This window comes from Pithys albifrons, chromosome 15, assembly GCF_047495875.1.
Source record: "Pithys albifrons albifrons isolate INPA30051 chromosome 15, PitAlb_v1, whole genome shotgun sequence".
Classification (NCBI taxonomy): domain Eukaryota; kingdom Metazoa; phylum Chordata; class Aves; order Passeriformes; family Thamnophilidae; genus Pithys; species Pithys albifrons.
Window position 1 is genome coordinate 17,329,696 of NC_092472.1, and position 6,575 is coordinate 17,336,270.

Sequence of the window (6,575 nt, forward strand, 5' to 3'; positions counted from 1 at the left end):
AGAGTGTGTCTTCACCCTCCTCCTCCTCACAATTCCGTCCCATGAGCTGTTTCTGGAGGTGGGATGGGGATGGTCCTGGCTGTGGTTGGTGTTGCAAGCCCCTCTTCAAGGAGTTCATGGGCTGCTTCCTGCAAAAGGATCGATCCAGGTAGCAAAGCGTCTTGGACTCTGTGTTGGGAGCACATTCCACAAAGCCATGGAGGCTTTAGGGTTGGGTCTTGTGTCCTGAGCACATCCCACAAAGTCATGGATGCTTTCAGGTGAAGTCTTGGATCCTGAGCACATCCCAAAAAGTCATGTAGGCTTTCAGGTGAAGTCTTGGATCCTGAGCACATCCCAAAAAGCCATGGAGGCTTTCAGGTGAAGTCTTGGGTCCTGAGCACATCCCAAAAAGTCACGGATGCTTTCAGGTGAAGTCCTGGATCCTGAGCACATCCCAAAAAGTCATGGAGGCTTTCAGGTGAAGTCTCGTGGCCTGAGCACATCCCAGAAAGCCATGGAGGCTTTAAGGTGGGGTCTTGTCAAAAATACACCACAAGAAACCCTTTTGGTGATGTGCAAAATCCCTGATTGGTCACATAGATGTTGAGTTTGGGGGTTCTCAGCAGCTGCCACCCTGTTGTCACCGGATCCCAGGGAACCTCATGAAGCAGCATGATAAAGGAAAAGAAAGTGCTGGCACAGCTTTATCCCCTGCACTTGTGTTAAAATTCTAACTCCTTGAGGTAAAGCATCACCAGAAGAGGACACCCGGTTCACCTTTAGTGATTTCTGCAGGAAGATAAATGTGATAAAGGAGTAAAACACCTTAAATAATTCCCTGAAATTGGAGGAGCTGCATATTTACAACTGCATCACGGAAGAAACAGTAGCTACACTTGAGGAATATCCACACCCTTGTTTAATTTAGTTTTCATATTTCTTTTGCAAAAAAAAAAAAGTCCCAACCCACAAGCTCAGTGCTTTTGAATTAATAACATATACTTGTCAGCAAACAGTACATTAGCTGGCTCTTGGCAGCTCATCAAAACACATCATGCAATGGAGCTGCTCGTGTTTACAAAGCAAGGGAAGGGCAGGACATGCTGTATAACGGGTAGCAACTCATTCCCTACCCCGCGCAAACGGCCTAAAAGGCTCAGAGCAGCTATGACATGAATAAGACAAGGGAAATATTTTTTCGCTTAGTCAAAATGGTTTATGGGCTGTGATTAATGAGACATCCACCCGCTTATTTGTGTAACAATGGCTGCAGCCGTCAGCGGCGTGCAGGTTTCTAATTCGGGCTACTGGGGCAGGCGCTGCTCAAATGCCACCCCCTCCCCCAGAACAGGAGTGTCGCAAGAGAGGGACCCAGCCCATGTTTGCAAAGGAGAAAACAGACTGAAACCTCTGTCACAGAGAGATGCTGTTGTCAGAGTTCATGGGCTTCCTACCAGCTTTATCACTCGCCTGCAGATCTGCACAAGCACTTCTGAGATGAGCTCAGTTGGTTAAAACTTGGCTGTAATAATGCCAAGGTCATGGGTTCAATCCCCTGTGTGGGCCACTGACTTAAGAGTTGAACTCAACGATCCCTTCCAACTCAGAATAGTCTGTGATTCTGTGATCTGCCCCATGGCCATCATCCCACAGGACCCCTGTTGTCCCCCTGCTGAGGCTCCATCACCAGTGCAGGGGCACCTCAGAAATCAGGAACCACCTCACCACGATGCCCAGGGCGATCCCAAAGCTGAGCAGAGAGTGGGTGTGTTTGATTATAGAATCACAGAATCATAGAATTTATTGGGTTGGAAAAGACCTCCGAGATCATCAAGTCCAACCCTTGGTCCAACTCCAGTCCCTTTACCAGATCATGGCACTCAGTGCCACGGCCAATCTGCGTTTAAAAATCTCCAGGGATGGTGAATCCACCCCCTCTCTGGGCAGCCCATTCCAATCCCTGAGCACTCTCTCTGTAAAGAATTTTTTTCTGATCTCCAACTTCAATTTCCCCTGGCAGAGCTTGAGCCCATCGTGCCCCCTTGTCCTATTGCTGAGTGCCTGGGAGAAGAGACCAACCCCCACCTGGCCAGAACTTCCCTTCAGGCAGTTCCAGACAGTGCTGAGGTCACCTCTGAGCCTCCTCTTCTCCAGGCTGAACACCCCCAGCTCCCTCAGCCTCTCCCCACAGCACTTGTGCTCCAGTCCCTTCACCAGCCTTGTTGCTCTTCTCTGGACTCGCTCCAGCAATCAGATGACAGCATCCAGTTTCAGGGTCTAAATTTCTCATTCATCTGCTCGGGATGTAGACCTGCCTGACTCATCCATGTTGGTTATTCAGCTTTCAGAGCTAAAGCTGTCTGGTGGTTTGGGTGCAGGAGACCAAGTCAGGACCCCAACCCTGACACCAGCTCCTTGTCTGGCCTTGGGCAAGCTCTGCAGCCCCTCCTCATTCATTGGGGCTTAATAATGTTTGCTTACCCATCTCATAAGTACAGAGAGAGTTCGTTTATATTGTAGAGCCCTTTGAAGTTGTAAATCTCTGTGCAAATGTCAAGTGTCACTATTATTTTATACTTGGTTGGTATTTCGGATTGAATGAGAGCCTCAGTACATGTAAATTGAACGCATATTAGGAGATTTCCATTTAAAACATCAGCCAGTTATTGTAGCCTGAAACATCTTGCTCAACTTAAGATAACTATACACTTAAAGCAGGAAAGACTGCCAAAAGCCAAAGATGAAAGAGGTTAGAATAACATCACCCTCTGCAGAGGTGAGGAGGCAAAGGCGGGTAACGCAGGGGATCAGTGCGATGGGAAACCTTCCTCGCAGTGACTCAGATGTTGTGTTTGCTTTCCCCAGCAATAACATCCCGGCACACGGGGCTGTGCCACTCATCTGTGCACACAAAGAGCAGGGAGCAGGGCAGCAGGAGAGGCGCTGGAGGTGCTGCCCTGGGGCAGGGAGGGCGATGCTGCAGGAGCTGCATTCCTGGAGGGGCAGGTTGGGCTGGACATGCCTGAGCCAACGCTGTCCCCACTTCGTTGGACGCCAAACCTTTGTAAACGTCTTTTCCTTTGGTAAGTGCTGGAGGGGGGTTTTGCTTTTACAATGTTCAGTCACTACCCTGCATGTGTGGTGGTGGTGGTGGGAAATGGAAATGCTGCTGCAAAACTGGAGGTGGCCAAAACTCTCCTGCCAAAACAAGAAGCTGTGGAGCAGTTTGCAGCATTTCTTTTCTTTTTTTTTTAACCTAAATAAGTTGCAGAAAATGCTCCTTCCTAAACATAATTATTACTTCTCCTTTCCTGAGGTAGTACCCATTGCTGGTTTATTAATTTATGTTAAAGAATGAGTTCTGTGTGTTGTCCAGGAAACTGCTGTGGCATTTGAAGGGCAGAAGAGCTGCAGCTGATCTAAGGCAAACCTTCTCTCAGCAGGTTGGATGGCCAAAATAACGAGAACCAGGGAAAAAAAAAAAAGAAAAATAAAATAAAATTTAAAAAAAAAGAAAAAAAAAAAGAAAAAATCTATGGCAATGATGCTACAAAAATACTTCTAAAAAGAAAAAGGGGCAGGGGGCTCAAATGAGACCACAGAGAACAAATTTGTTGAGAGTGGTCAAGAGCTGGTAACTGGATATGAGCACCTGGCTGAGAAGTTTGGGCACTGGGAATAAGTGTCTATATCTAGTGACCCACTGTACCTGCAGTTTATGAGTTATTTCTTTATTTCTGTTTTTCATTTTTCCAACTGGACAGTTGCCATGCATACAATGGCCTGCAAATTATTAAATCTTCATATAATCTCTTTGTAGCACACCTGAAATGGAGTGCAGAACACCATGAAATGTCCATCTTTCTCTATTCAAATATTTTGGCAGGATCTTCTCCTCACAAGAGCAAGTTTGCTCTTGCCCTGTTTCATCCTACAGCAGCTCTAAAAAGTCCCCTCACTGCTCTGAAGACAGACAGGGACATTCAAATGGCAGCAGTGAAGAATTCAGCAGATGCTCTGAATGTGCAGTGCTGGTCACATAAATGCTACAATTTTATATAATAATTTGGCTCCCTTTAATCACCAATAGGAAAAATCCCTCCTGAAAACACTTTTCTCTGGGTCCAAGGAGACCTGGACCATGATTAAAGGCAGAGAGCTCAGCAGCAACCCCCTCTGCCCATGCAGGACCAGCACTGCCTCTCCTTTTCCTGTTGTCCCCTGGAAGAGCCAGGTTGTCACCTGGTGCTACTATTTCCCTGTAAAGTGCAGGAGAACCAGAATGCCTCTCCTGCACCTCTTCTGCACATGGAGGCTTCAAAACACAAGTTCTGGATGGTGGGGAGGCCTGACCAGCCTTTTGGGTATGGGGCAGCTCCTCTGCAAGGCAGCCCTGCCTTGTTTCAAAAGGCCAAAGCTGTTGGAGCAGCGAGTCAATGCACGAGCATCAATGCAGAAAGTTCTCCCTCACCTTTGACTCCCACCCTCTGGAAGGGATTTTTAAGCAGTAACTTTTATTCCACTCCTTCCCCACTCCAACTTGTGTGAGTTTTCTCCTTTTGCCTCCTTTCTCCTTTGCAGGCTTTGGATGCACAGCAACTGTTTTGATCTAAAATTCCAGCTCAGGGTACTTTGCTGGGAGGCATTTTTGCTGGGAAGAGAAGAGAGCTGAACCTTCTTTATTTTGAACCATATGATCTGGCATGAAAGTTTAAACCCTGTTGTTCCATGCACCTCTCCAAACTGGGATGGCTGCAAAGCAGTTGCTTTTCTTGATGAAAATCGAGGCTTGACCTTTGGTTCCAGCCCAGCAATGCCAGTTTTGGTTGGCACAAGGGACAAAAAGGGGCAGAGGAAAATTCTGAAACCTCAGCCCCCTTATCTCTGGGAAAGGAGATTTGAAAGGTGGTTTGAATGGGCTGCAGTACAGAAGGGATGGCAGCCCTTGCTTCTTCTGGCCTTGGCAGGAAGCTGCATCCTGCATTTGGAAAAATTCCCTAGCAAAGATTTTTCTCTTTTAGTGAACATGTTCATGCAAAAACAATCACAATTTGTTGACACTGAATTTTCCAACCCATTCCCCCCAACCTTATTTTATTAGATAGTTTCCACCTGTGCTTTGCATTTGGATTAAGGAGGGTTTCTCCTCTCTGCCTCTCTCTTTGCAATTCAGGGAGTTCATCAACGGCTGAAGACAAATTTGCAGAGCAATTCCCAGCTGGTCTGCAAAGAGTTTTCATTTCAAATCCCACCAACTCCTTGCCATGTTCCTCTGCCTAGGAAGGAAACCAGGACATTTTGGACCAGCAGTTCAGCAGGTAGGAAGCAGCTTGGCTGCAAAGGAACAATTCCCAATTTTCTTTACTGGAAGGTTTTGACTCTCCTCAGCTGAGATAGAAGGGGCATATTTACAGCTGCTCAGGAACATTGGCATTTAGAGAATAAATTGGTGCTGTCAGCAAAGAAAGAATCACCATAAACAGATGTATGGACTTTATCCAACAGCTGCAAAAATTAAGAGTTACAAACCATGCCTTTTATTAGATTTTTAGTCTATTGGGGCATTTAGTACTTGGCTCTACTAACGAGATTGTGACAAGTGTTTCCAAATTATCCACAAGGCAAGACTTTCCTAAAATATGCAGAAAAGGAGGGGAAGAGGGCAAAAAGAGAAGGGTTTTATCCTCTTTCTGATCATCTGGAAAAAAATTTCTTGTTGGACCAGAATTAGGAATTTTAATCCTTTGAAGTCAGTAATGTTCAAGAGGAAGTCAGATGCAACTGAAAATGTCTGATTAAAGTGGAAAACATATTGCCTTCTGTTTGCAGAAGATCCATAATAGGTCTGTAATGAGGTACATTTTTGCAGAGAAACTGAATGGAGAAACAAAAGCTTGACTGAATTTTTAAACCATAATTAATGATCCATTGCTAAGCCATGCAAGGGGACATTCTTTAGGCAGGCCACTAAAAATAATACTCACTAAACTCTTCTCTCCCACCACTGCAATTTGGGGTAGCCTCACTCAAATTCTAGTAAAAGTTCTGACCCTGGCAGTTTTTCTGATGAAAAAATATTACTTTGATTGTCTTGAAATGAATTTCTGTGTGTTGTTTTCACCCAGACATTCCATCTTTTTCTTTATGTCACAGTTTGTATCACCCCTGAAGACAGGAATGGGATGGGATGCCCATGGTCCAGACACAGATAATATGAATAAAACAGGTACTTTTGCTGTTTTCACAAACATGAATTTCCCCTTTTGCTGTTCATTCAGTGTCCAATATTTAAGGGAGTATTCTCAGTTACAGAATTTGGCTGTCAGCCCTTTTCTGTATAAAAGACAAATAGGTTTTTATCACTCTGGAAGTGTTAAGTTGTTAAGTTCCTTAATATTTCCTCTGAAAAGTAGATTTGCTCGATGAGATTTCATCTGAAATGTCACGCTCTTTGCAATTCAAAGATAAGTGCTTTGTAAAAGCAGTGCTGGAGTGGGACTACCAGAGCTAAGAGGGGTTTAGCTCAAGGGTTTGGGCAAAGGAACAGCATTAACAGCTTCTCCTGAGTGGTAGGTCTGGATCTGACCTCAGTT

The 6,575-nt window shown here is 45.3% G+C and overlaps 1 long non-coding RNA gene across 1 annotated transcript; it reads left to right on the forward strand.

Annotated features, from left to right (window-relative positions):
* Positions 1-2,838: 2,838 nt before the first annotated feature.
* On the forward strand, positions 2,839-6,206 carry LOC139679172 (uncharacterized). Its single transcript, XR_011699150.1, has 3 exons — positions 2,839-3,065; positions 5,156-5,300; positions 6,136-6,206. It is a non-coding gene; the product is annotated as an uncharacterized lncRNA (long non-coding RNA).
* The last annotated feature ends 369 nt before the right edge of the window (positions 6,207-6,575 follow it).